The sequence below is a fragment of the Rattus norvegicus genome, chromosome 18 (genome assembly GCF_036323735.1).
Source record: "Rattus norvegicus strain BN/NHsdMcwi chromosome 18, GRCr8, whole genome shotgun sequence".
Taxonomy (NCBI): domain Eukaryota; kingdom Metazoa; phylum Chordata; class Mammalia; order Rodentia; family Muridae; genus Rattus; species Rattus norvegicus.
Window position 1 is genome coordinate 51352206 of NC_086036.1, and position 13606 is coordinate 51365811.

At 38.9% G+C, this 13606-nt stretch overlaps 1 long non-coding RNA gene across 1 annotated transcript; it reads left to right on the forward strand.

Moving 5' to 3' along the window:
- Positions 1–267: 267 nt before the first annotated feature.
- Positions 268–12668, forward strand: LOC134483029 (uncharacterized). Its single transcript, XR_010059836.1, has 2 exons — positions 268–554; positions 6483–12668. It is a non-coding gene; the product is annotated as an uncharacterized LOC134483029 (long non-coding RNA).
- Positions 12669–13606: the final 938 nt, after the last annotated feature.

Here is a 13606-nt window from a genome sequence, read left to right on the forward strand (position 1 = left end):
GTGAAATACCAAGCCTGTCTCTGGCTGTATCCTGTATCCATCTCGGCTCCCAAGTGATAAGCTATAAATGAAAAGGAACACTTGAAGCCATTCACTAATTCCCTCTGCAGCCTTCCCAGCAGGATGAGTTATAGCCCAGCTGAAAGACTCTGAAGCTTGGTGTTTTGTACTGTTCTTGTTTTGTTACATGACAGGTGGGGTCTGTGAGAGCCCGAACTAAATTACGGCTTGCTCTGAGTCTGAGGCTGCAAGGCTTTTACATAGATCAGTCCTTCTTTGCAAAGTGAAGGCTGTGAGGCTTTCTCAGGAGTAGTCACATCCTGCTAGACCACAGTGGAGGCCACCCTGCTGACATGCTGGGCACATTGCCCGCATCCACTCCACTAACGCTCTTTTGGCTCCTTTCCTCGCATGCTTAATGCTGGGAAATGACAGGTGCAATGGAGACGAGGCTGGCACCATGTCTGACTGTTCCAACGGCTGGGACTCTCTGTCTGACAGGATTTACCCAGTCGTGATGGATGGTGGCTGGAAAACAAGAGGGACGTGAGAAGGTAAACTAACTGCTTTACACCACGGGCATCTGTAAAACGCCCACCTATGAGACTATATGAGAGGCTCCGTATCTGACAAGAGTTGAGGGAATTAAGAGTAATTTGATTACAGGTGCTCAACTGGCATTCATTTTCCTCTTATTATCTGAGAGCCCTCCCTGGAGAGAGAGCACTAACCTTCAAGGGAGCCGATGAATGGCTCTATTAAAAGCGCTGTAGTTTGCTCATGGCTCCGTTGCATCTGACCATTTTATGAACCCAGTGGAATTGTAAATAGGAAACAGAAGAGAGGAAATGTCTTCCTCAAACACTGTACAGATGACTAGGTCTGTCTTCAGTGATTTGTAATCCAAAAAGAGACTTCACACCGATAAAATCATGTGAGCTCATAACTGTTCCCCCCAGCCAGGGGTCTGCACCTTAAGGATTCCCCTAAACAAATAGGCTTCTCCATTCGGTGTGATGCCACACTGTGGTGGTTTCTTACAAAAAATAAATGAGATTATTTTTAATAAAAAGCAAATTGGTTTTAAGTAGTTTGTTAATGATATTTTACATATATGTCTATATTATGTATATTTGTCTCCGTTAAAAATAAATTCATAGATATTTTGAAATATGAATTTTCAAGTGCCCTTTGACAGTAACCACTATCTTCTCTGAGTAATGTTTAGGTGAATAATTCTTACCCACTTCCTTCAGTGAAATTATATGGCAAGAACACAAGTCAGAAGTAATGACATTTTTACACACCTTCCCCTGATGTTGATATTGGATACTTTTTTATTTCAAAAAAGAGTCAGTGTTTTATTGGTTTTGTGGTTTAATTGCTTACTTCTGATATGCTATTGAGAAGAATATAACACTTGTATACTATCAATAGGAACAGAAAGTTGGATGGAAATTTTGGCCAAATCACCATGAATTCAGAAATAATTCATCTTGGGAAGGGGAAATGGTCTTTTAAAAATTAAGTTATTCTTTCCAGTAAGCTTGAATGTGAGGGTTTTAAAAACCATCATAATAATGTTCTGATGATAAAAATTGTAGGAGACAAAGGTTTCTCTTACACAAAAATTTACTAACTCTATACAAGCTATAAAGTCATGGGCATGCATTATCTATGAAATTACTACATGTATTTACATTTCTTTACACCACCATTAATGCATTAAAAGATGGTGGCTATTCTAAATTTTCTGTCTAAAGTTACTCAGTGATCTTATTTCCAGCAACTATTTCTGAAATTATCTTAGGACTTCCTCAGGATACATAACACTTTATTCTAGAAATATGCAAAAGCTAAACATTCATTTAATGATTGCTGTCTATGCCCAAAGAATGAACTAGATCTCTGAACTACACAAGAATTCTTAAGTAGCTTTAGAATAGGCCCCACATTCATCTGAAAGTAGCACTAATATGACCTTGGTTTTAGTCTACTCCTAGCCAACACGACTTCTGAAATTATTCCCATTATTTATCAGAACAGAGAACTGATCAGGAACTTTTTAGAGCCAACTGTTCATCATATCTGTATGACATTCACATGTGAGTATGATAATAATTATGTGTGCCTGTGGGCTGTATGTGCATGTTTGAGTGTTTGCAACTATAGGTGCACACAGAGGCCACATGCCAATACCTGTTCCTTAATTGCTCTCCACCTTTTGAGACAGGGTCTCTAAGTCTGAAACTCACCAATTGGTTAGACTGGTTGGCCAACTACCTCTAGGGATCTGCCTACCTCAGAGCTCTGGAGCTACAAACACACTTATTACTCATCATGACATTCTGCCTTATATGAGTATTGGGAATCCTAATTCAGTTCCCCTTTTCTTGAACATTATATAATATATTAAATGAAGCATCTTTCCACCCTAAGTCCCATAGTCTTTAAGCTATAAATATTAAAGATTTGTGCTACACAAAATGTTGTTACCAAGTGTAGACATTTATTATAGGCCAACAACAATTATAGATTTTTTCTTTTCTTTCATTTACTTTTCCTCTTTTGTTTTTCCTTTTATAGTTAACTGACACTTAAGGGTTAGTGACTATGTACTTACCTGCACAAAATAAGACTTATTATTATATTGTTTCCTATAATAATAATACACATTATCCATTTTGCAAGTAAGGAAACAGAGCTGAAAGAGCTTAGAAAATTTCCCTTGAGAGTCTCCTTATTTGACAACCATAAAGGCCTCTATCTTCCCCATACAATGCATGCCACTCCACACTTCATGGGAACAAATGAAATCAATAAGTTCTGACTAGTCTTTTGTTCAAAAATAAAAGAAAGAAAAGGAAAGTCACAGTTAAGATCTTTATCTTTGTTAACAGGATAAACGTTTTCATTTTTTATTGTAAATCTAAAATTTGCAAATTTTCAGTGTAAGGGAGACTGTTTACAAAAGGTGACTATAGGCAAAACCAACTTTAATAAGAGTTCTCAAAAATTTTGACCTTCCCTCTTCTAGTCTACAGTCCAAAGGTAGGGGAGGGAAAATGGTAAATAGAACAAGGGGATGTGGAGCTGTTTAGAAGTAGTTCTTTGGGGTTGGGGATTTAGCTCAGTGGTAGAGCGCTTGCCTAGCAAATGCAAGGCCCTGGGTTCGGTCCCCAGCTCCGAGAAAAAGAAAAAAAAAAGAAGTAGTTCTTTGAAAGTGATTTCAGTCTCCATTGTCAGGACACCAGAAGTCCAGTTCACCAATCACAAATCAGCAGTGATGGTACAATCCAGCAGAAACAGCCAAGCCTCCACCCAATCAGCATGAGTCAGTGGGAATGTCCAGAACCAGTGGAAAGCCAGGGAAAGTTTTCTGCCTTGCTTCTTTCAATGAAGTGAAGATCAGCAAAGACATTACAGGACTAGCTATGCAAGCATCCCCACCCATGTTTGTTGGGTCCTACATATACTCTCTCCAGATGTTATGTGTCCTCTCACAGGTCTTCCTTCAGGAAAACATCACATGAGTCTGCATCACATGACACAACCAGAATTTCCACTTCAGGTAACAATCATGATTCAAGAATCTTACCCAACATCACAGCAGCACTTGTCTACTGAACCTGCGTCAAATGGTTGGATAAGAGACTGTAGATGCCACCATTCAAAGCTGACCCAGGATAGGTTGTAAACAGGACAATACAACATCTTTCCTGCCATTGAGAGACTATCCCAACTGGGGATCCAACTTATATACAGACACCAAACCCATAAAATATTGCAGATGTCAAGAAATACTTGCTGACAGGAGCCTGTTATAGCTGTCTTCTGAGAGGCTCTGCCAGAGTTTGACAAATACATAGACAGATGCTCGCAGCCAACCATTGGACTGAGCACATGGTCCCCAATAGAGGAGTTAGAAAAAGGACTTAAGGAGCTCAAGGGGTTTGCAACCCATAGGAAGAACAATATCAATTAACCAGAACCCCCAGAGCTCCCAGGGACTAAACCACCAACCAAAGAGTACACATGGAGCGACCCATGGCTCCAGTTGCATATGTAGCAGGGGATGGCCTTTTCAGACATCAATGGGAGGAGAGGCCTTTGGTCCTGGGAAGACTTAATGTCCCACTGTAGGGAAATGCCAGGGTAGGGAGGAGGGAGTAGTTGGGTGAGTAAGGGAGCACCCTCACAGAAGCAGGGGAAGGTAGAATGGGATAGGGGGTTTCCAGAACGGAAACCAGGAAAGGGGATAACATTTAAAATGTAAATAAATAAATTTTCCAATAAGAAAAAGAAGAATGTACTTATGAAATTTGCATGTAAATGAATGGAACTGTAAAAAATTAAATAATGATATAACCCAGCACACACACATGCACACACACACACACAAACACACACACACACACACACACACACACACAAACACGCACAAAACCTACATAGCCACATTATTGGTACCTTGCTCCCTTCTTTTCCTTTTCTGTTAGTTTGTTTGCCTGAAACTCACTCTGTAGATGAGGCTGGCCTCAAACTAAGAGAGCTGCCTCCCTCTTCATTCCAAGTGCTGGGATTAAAGGTGTGTGCCTGACTTGTTTTTGACTGACATTTTGTTAAATGAGTGCAAAAGTTTTTAGGCTTCCATCTTTTCTAGTCCAGAGTATAAAGTGATAGGTTGCAAATAAGAAAAAAGTAAATATTTCTTTGATTCTCAAATTTACGTGTATTAGAGATTGAAGCAGTGTCGACTGAGTTTCTACTATTTTTAAATCTGCTTGAATCTTCATACAGTAGCATCATGTATTCATGGTCATTTTGAAGAACTACTTAGGAGATTAACCAGACTTCAATTACAGATATTTTTGACATCACTCTGAGTAGCACATGCCCAGGAAAATACTCAGAATGAACAAATTAATAACTAAAGCTACTTTTAAACAGAAAAGAAAAAAAAAAACACTTTCTCAGAAAACGTACTACAGGTAAAATTCTTAATATTTCAAATCCCTTTTAAAAAAATCAGACAACACACCACCACCACCACCACCAACAATCACAACAACAAAAAGCTACAACAGCCTGGTAACACATACATGAACTGGAGATTTATGAAAATCACAGAGCTAGAACTGGAATAAAATCTGAATCTTGCACATTTTTACTTCAGGCGATGAATACCCTGGGTTTTCTCAAATACCCACTAGATTGCTTGTTTCAAGGAATAAATTTCAACCTTGTTTTTTTGTTTGGCCAGTATTTACAATCTAAAGAATGGCTTATGCAGATGTGAGCTGGTCTGACTTCAAAATCACACTGCTTCTGTATTCCCCTGCTACTGCCATGGTCTGGTTACCATCATGGCTCCCAGTTCAGGAATAAGTGACCTATAGGAACATCAAATAATTGATTGTTGTATCTCCTTCCAAAACGATGGCATATGGGTCCCATCAGAGTTCTGAAAGAATGCTTCTATATGACTATGCATTTTCAGAATCAGGAGTACAAGAGTAAAAAACTATTATTGAGTGTCAACTAGATGCTAAGCCTCATCTTATATCACTGACACACTCAACTGACAACCATTAAGAAAGTAATAAAGCAAACCCACTAGAAATTATCTTAAATCTCTTTGTAGATTAAAGAAAGCTGAGATGTAGTAGCTTAGTTAGATTTTCCTTTTTCTGAGAAGTTAAGAAAATGTTCAAAGTCAGATAGGCAAGGTTAAAAAGTTCTGTTATGAAGAGGCCACTCACAATGAAACGGACTACCTACCAGTCAGTGACTTCCCACTTCTGCTCGAACTTCCTACTCTCTACAATGCACAGCCAGCTCAACAGTTATAGAATGAAGATAAAAACTGATGAAGTAGAACTAGAGAGAGATGGCTCATTGGGCAAAACTGCACACCTCAAGTCTGATGCTCAATCCCCAGAACCTACATAGAGATTGAGAGAATCAATTTCACAGATATTTCCTCAGATTTCCATGTATGTGACATGGCATACACATGTCCCTCACACTTGCTAGTAGTAAGTCTTAAAAATTGCAAAGAACTGAAAAAGCAGCAAAGTCATAAAAAAGAAAACAACAACATGGAAATACAACTAGAATAGATAAGAAATGTTCATAGACTTTTAAAGAACATTGCCATAAGAAAAGCCACAATAATATAATACCTGTTAAATAATTCAGAACATTGTACCAGCTTTAATATGTTCTCTTGAAAATATTAGTTATGTAAAACTTAAAAGTTTAGAAATTAAATTACCTATATTTTAGATCCCTCATCCTGGAACGCAAGTTTGGAGAATCAGTGCTAGACATTACACAGATACTAAGGGTGCACACAATCTTGTGCATACATTCAGATACATCATGTTTAATGTTACTTGAAACATCAAAATTTCAGGTTGAGTGAAAATTTTTTCTCTAAGAAAGCTTATTGATCTAAGATCCATTTTTTTTTCTCACAGAAAACCCAAGGAAAGAATGAATGGCTAATCCTTCCAGTCTCCATCTCCACCCAGAGGTAAGACTGTCCCACAGCCCTCTAAACTCAAAACCTGCCCTGAGAGAGCTGGTCTTCCAGGAGTGTTCTCACTCCTAAGACCACAGGTGAGACCCCACTCTTGCTCCACTAACTGTCCAAAGAGGGACCTGCCAGGAACACACAGGGCATAGGAACCATCAAGCAGTTTGAGACAGGATCCTTTTGGTCTCCATCTGTACCCAGAACTAATGTTATCCAGAGCCAGTCTCACAAGAGTGCTCTCACTCCTAAGATCACAGGCTCACAGGCTTGAAGGCCCACAGGAGAGACAAGATCCAGTCAGAGGCAGCAAGAATAACTAACATCAGAGATAACCAGATGGTGAAAGGCAAGCACAAGAACACAAGCAACAGAAACCAAGCAACTTGGCATCATCAGAATCCAGCTCTCCCATGACATCACACTGAAAAAGCAAGATTTGGATTTAAAATCACAGTTCATGATGATGAAAGAGGACTTTAAGAAGGACATAAATAACTCCCTTAAAAAATACAGGAGAACACAGGTAAACAAGTAGAAACCCTTAAAGAGGAAACACAAAAAATGCTTTTAGAGTAACAGTAAAACAAAACCAAACATGGGAAGGAATTGAACAAAACCATCCAGGATCTAAAAATGGAAATAGAAACAATGAAGAAATCACAAAGACAGACAACCCAAGAGATAGAAAACCTAGGAAATAGATCAGAAATCATAAATGCAAGCATCACCAACAGAATACAAGAACTAAAAGAGAGAATCTCAGGGGCAGAAGATAGCCATAGACAATATTGACACCATCATCAAAGACAATGTAAGATACAAAAAGCTCCTAACCCAAAACATACAGGAAATCTAGGACACAATGAGAAGATCAAACCTAAGGATAACAGTTATCAAAGAGAGTTAAGATTTCAACTTAAAGGGCCAGGAAATATCTTGAACAAAATTATAGGAGAAAACTTCCCTAACCTAAAGAAAGAGATGCCCATAAATATACAAAAGCATACAGAACTCCAAATAGATTGGACCAGAAAAGAAATTTCTCCCATCACATAATAGTCAATACATCAAATGCACGAAACAAAGAAAGAATATTAAAAGCAGTAAGGGAAAGGGGGCAAGTAACATAAAGGCAGACCTATCAGAATCACACCAGACTTCTCAAAAGACACTGTGGAAGCTAGAAGATCCTGGGCAGATGTCATAAAGACACTAAGAGAATGCGAATGCCAGCCAAGGCTACTATATCAATTAGCATAAATGGGGAAACCAAGATATTCTATGACAAAACCAAATTTACACAATACCTTTCCACAAATCCAGCCCTACAAAGAATAATTGATGGAAAACACCAACACAAGGAGGGAAACTACACCCTAGGAAAAGCAGGAAATGAATGTTCTTTCAACAAACCCAAAAGAAGATATCCACACAAATATAATTCCATCTCTAGCAACAAAAATAACAGGAAAAAACAATCACTATTCCTTAATATCTCTTAACACCAATGGACACAAATCCTCAATAACAAGAAACAGACTAAGAGACTGGATATGTAAACAGGACCCAGCATTTTCCTACACACAGGAAACACACCTCATTGACAAAGACAAACACTTCCTCAGAGTAAAAGGCTGGGAAAAATTTTTTCCAAGCACACAGTTCCAAGAAACAAGCTGGGGTAGCCATTCTAATAGTAAATAAAATTGACTTTCATCCAAAAGTTTTTTCAAAAGATAAGGAAGAGCATTTCATATTCATCAAATATATCTACCAACATGAACTCTCAATTGAGAACATCTATGTTCCAAATGCAAGGGCACTCACATTCATAAAAGAAACCTTACTAAAGCTCAAAGCATACATTGCACCACACTATAATAGTGGAAGACTTCAACACCCCACTCTCATCAATGGACAGAGCATGGAAACAGAAACTAAACAAAGAAAGACACAGTGAAACTAACAGAAGTTATGAACCAAATGGAATTAACAGATACCTTTTGAATATTTCATCTTAAAACAAAAGACTATACCTTCTTCTCAGCACCTCATGGTACCTTGTACATGGTATGTGGTCTCCAAAATTATCATGTATTCAGTCACAAAACATGCCTCAACAGATACAAGAAGATTGCAATTATCCCATATAGTCTATCAGATCACGAAGGACCAAGGCTGGTCTTCAATAACAACAACAACAACAACAACAACAAAAAGAAAACCCAGAAAGCCCACATATACATGGAAGTTGAACAATGTTCTACTCAATGATATCTTGTTCAAGGAAGAAATAATGAAGAAATTTTAGAATTTAATGAGAATGATGGCACAATATGCCAAAACTTATGGGAAACAATGAAAGCACTGCTAAGAGGAAAACTCATAGTTCTGAGTGCCTCCAAAAAGAAACTGGAGAGAGAATACATTAACAGCCTGATAGCTTACCTGAAAGCTATAGGAGAGAAGGAAACAAATACACTCAATAGGAGTAGAAAGCTGGAATAATCAAACTCAGAGCTGAAATCAACCAAGTAGAAACAAAAAGGACTATCCAAAGAATCAACAAATCCAGGAATCGGTTCTTTGAGAAAATCAACAAGATAGATAAACCCTTAGCCAGACCAACCAGAGGGCACAGATCCAAATTAACAAAATTAAAAATGAAAAGGGAAACATAACAACAGAACCTGAGGAAATTTTAAAAAATGATTAGATGTTTCTACAAAAGCCTATACCCAAAAAAACTGTAAAATTGGAATGAAATGGCCAACTTTCTAGACAGATATCAGGTAGCAAATTTAAATCAGGATCAGGTAAACTAATTATTCCTATAACCCCTAAAGAAATAGAAGTAGTCATTAAAATTCTCTCAGCCAAAAAAAGCCCAGAACCAGATGGGTTTAGTGCAGAATTCTATCAGACATTTAAAGAAGACCCAATACAAATACTCTTCGAACTATTCCTCAAAATAGAAACAGAAGGAACACTACCCAATTAGTTCTTTGAAGCTACAATTACGCTTATAGCTAAACCACATAAAGACTCTACAAAGTAAGAGAACTTCAGACCAATTTCTCTTATGATATTGATGAAAAAATATTCAAAAAATCTTGCAAATCATATCCAAGAACACATCAAAACAATCAGTCACCATGTCAAGTAGTCTTCATCTCAGGGATAAGGAGATGGTTCAATATATGGAAATCTATTAATGTAATCCACTATATAAACAAACCCAAAGGAGAAAAGAACACATGATCATCTTATTAGATGCTGAGAAAGCATTTGACAAAATTCAATACCCTTTTCTGATAAAAGACTTTGAATGATCAGGAATTGAAGGTCCATACCTAAACATAGTAAAAGCAATATACAGCACACCAGTAGCCAACATCAAACTAAATAGAGAGAAATGAAGCAATCCACTAAAATCAGCAAGTAGATAAGGCTGTTCACTCTCTCCCTATTTATTCAATATAGTACTTAAAGTCCTAGTCAGAGCAATTAGACAACAAAAACAGGTCAAAGGGAAACAAATTGGAAAAGAAGAAGTCAAAATAACACTATTTGCAGGTGATATGATAGCATACTTAAGTGACCCCAAAGTTTCCCTATAAATTCCACCAGAGAACCCCTACAGCTGATAAACAACTTCAACAAAGTAGCTGGATATAAAATTTACTCAGACAAATCAGTAGCCTTTCTCTACTCAGAGGATAAACAGGCTGAGAATGAAATTAGGGAAATGACACCCTTCATAATAGCCACAATTAATATAAAACACCTAGGTGTGACTAACCAAGCAAGTGAAAGATCTGTATGACAAGAACTTCAAGTCACTGAAGAAAGAAATCAAAGATCTCTGAAGATGGAAAGATCTCCCATGCTCATGGATTGGCAGGATTAATATGGTTAAAATGTCCATGTTGCCAAAAGCATCCTTTGGATTCAATGCAATCCCCATCAAAATTCTCACTCAATTCTTCATAGAGTTAGAAAGAGCAATTTGCAAATTCATTTGGAATAACAAAAAACTCAGGACAGAGAAACTATTTTCAACAATAAAAGGACTTCTGGGGAAATCACCATCCCTGACCTCAAGCTATCTTACAGAGAAATTGTGATAAAAACTGTATGGTATTGGTATAGAGACAGTCAGTTAGCACAATGGAATACAGTTGAAGACCCAGAAATGAACCCACACACCTGTGATCACTTGATCTTTGACAAAGGAGTTAAAACCATCCGGGGCAGGGGCGGGGGGAGACAGCATTTTCAACAAATGGTTATGGTTCAACTGGCAGTCAGCATGTAGAAGACTGCAAATTTACTCATTCTTATCTCTTTTTTTTTTTTGGTTCTTTTTTTCGGAGCTGGGGACCGAACCCGGGGCCTTGCGCTTCCTAGGTAAGCGCTCTACCACTGAGCTAAATCCCCAGCCCCTCATTCTTATCTCTTTGCACAAAGCTCAAGTCCAAGTGGATCAAAGACACATAAAACCACTGAAACAAATAGAAGAGAAAGTCAGGAAGAACCTCCAACATATGGGCACAGGGGAAATTTTCCTGAACAGAACACCAATGGCTTATGCTATAAGATCAGGAATTGACAAATGGGACCTCATAAAATTGCAAAGCTTCTGTAAGGCAAAGGACAAAATGGCAGCCAACAGATTGGGAAAAGATCTTTACCAATCCTACATCCGATAAAGGGCTACTATTTAGTATATACAAAGTACTTAAGAAGTTAGACTTCAGAGAACCAAATAATCTGATTAAAAAATGGGGTATAGAGCTAAACAAAGAATTCTCAACTGAGTAATATCAAATGGCCCAGAAGCAATTAAAGAAATGTTCAACATCCTTAGTCATCAGAAAAATGCAAATCAAAACAACCCTGAGATTCTACTTCATACCAGTCACAATGGTTAAGTTCAAAAACTCAGGTAACAGCAGATACTGGCAAGGATGTGGAGAAAGAGGAACACTCCTTCATTGTTGGTGGGATTGCAAGCTGTTACAACCAATCTGGAAATCAGTCTGGAGGTTCCTCAGAAAATTGGACATTGCACAACCTGAGGGTCCAGCATCTTTGGGCATATACCCAAAGATGTTCTAATATATAACAAGGACACATGCTCCACTATGTTCATAGAAGACTTATTTATAATATCTAGAAGCTGGAAAGAACCCAGATGCCTCCAACAAAGGAATGGATACAGAAAATGTGGTACATTTACACAATGGAGTACCACTTAGCTATTAAAAACAATGACTACATGAAATTCTTAGGCAAATAGATGGAACTAGAAAATATCATCCTGAGTGAAGTAACCCAGTCACAAAAGAACACACATCGCACGTACTCACTGATAAGCAGATATTAACCCAAAAGCTTGGAATAAGCAAGATACAATTCACAGATCATATGAAGCTCAAGAAGAAGGAAGACTAAAATGTGGATGCATCAGTCCTTCTTAGAAGGGGGAACGAAATACTCGTGGGAGGAATACAGGGACAATGATTGGAGCAGAGACTGATAGAAAGTCCATCCAGAGCCTGCCTCACCTGGGATCCATACCATATGCAGCCACCAAACCCAGTCACTATTGCTGATGCCAAGATGTTCTTGCTGACAGGATCCTGATATGGATGGCTCCTGAGAGGCTCTGCTAGAGCATTACTAATACAGATAATATGCTTGCATCCATCCATCAGACTGAGCAAGGGGACCCCAGTGGAGGAGTTAGAGCAAGGACTGAAAGAGCTGAAGGGGTTTGAAACCCCATAGGAAGAACAACAATACCAACCAACCAGACTTCCCAGAGCTCCCAGGGACTAAACCACCAACCAAAGAGTACACATTGGGGGACCCCTGGCTCCAGATGCGTATACAGCAGAGCATGGCATTGTCTAGCATCAATAAGAGGAGCCTTGGTCCTGTGAAGGCTCTTTTCCCCACTGTTGGGAAATACCTGGGTGTTGAGGTAGGAGCAGGTGGCTGGGTGTGGGGGCGAGTATCCTCACAGAAGCAGGGGAGGAGAGATGGGACAGGGGGAACAGGGAAAGGGGATAACATTTGAAATATAAATACACAAACTATCCAATAAAAATTTTAAAAAGAACGAGTGGCTAATATTTGGGTAGAATATTCAGGAAAAATACCAAAAACAGTACAAATGAGGCATAAAAATAGTGGGAGAGGCATATAAAGAGGGAACAGAGTAGTTTATACTAACTACTCCATTTCTCCAGCTGAGACTTGCTGAAACCAATTTGACTGATAAAAATAAATGGAGAGTCAGCTTCCCCCAGGGATATTGAGAACACATGGACCATTTCTTCTTAGCTGATCTTTAAAGGCTTCATGCTAAGATGAGGAGTGTATAAGATTGCCTGGTTGCAAAGGCATACCTCAGGTCATCATAAACACACCAATAACCAGGCATTAGTAGTGTAAGTCCATTTGAGATTAATACCCCTCCCCTCTACCTCTACCACACTGTATCCGTCCAAAGCTACACATGTGCCCTTAACTACTGGCAAGAAACACTATACTGTTCCAGTTCCTGATGTAAGATGCCAGGTCCCACTTCCCCCATGGAGTAACTAGCCTCTACACAGCCCCTAAGAATTAGTAAGTTCATTCTCCTGTATGCCCATCTTGACCTGTGAGCACGTCCTGCTACTACATACCTCAGAGACACTGTAAGTTAGTCTCTTACTCCTGTGGACATAGTCACGTAAACATGAGTAGTCAGGTATGAGTGGCCCTGCAGCTACTATTGCCTCCACTGCACTTGATTAGCATGCAGAGAATGATGGGTTCCGTGCTTCTAGCGTTGCACACATTTAGCCTAAATCTATCAATCATAGCAGAAGAAACTGCGTGGAGAAAACACTACTATATTCAAGTGGAACCGTACATTCCACTCCATGGTGGGTGTGGACAATAAGAAAGACCCATCTGCTAAAGAAAGTCCTTTAGGTTGCTGCCGCTGCAGAGAGCCCCTGGGCAGCACCCCACGAGCGAACCTGAGCCTCGGGACCACAGGTAAGACCA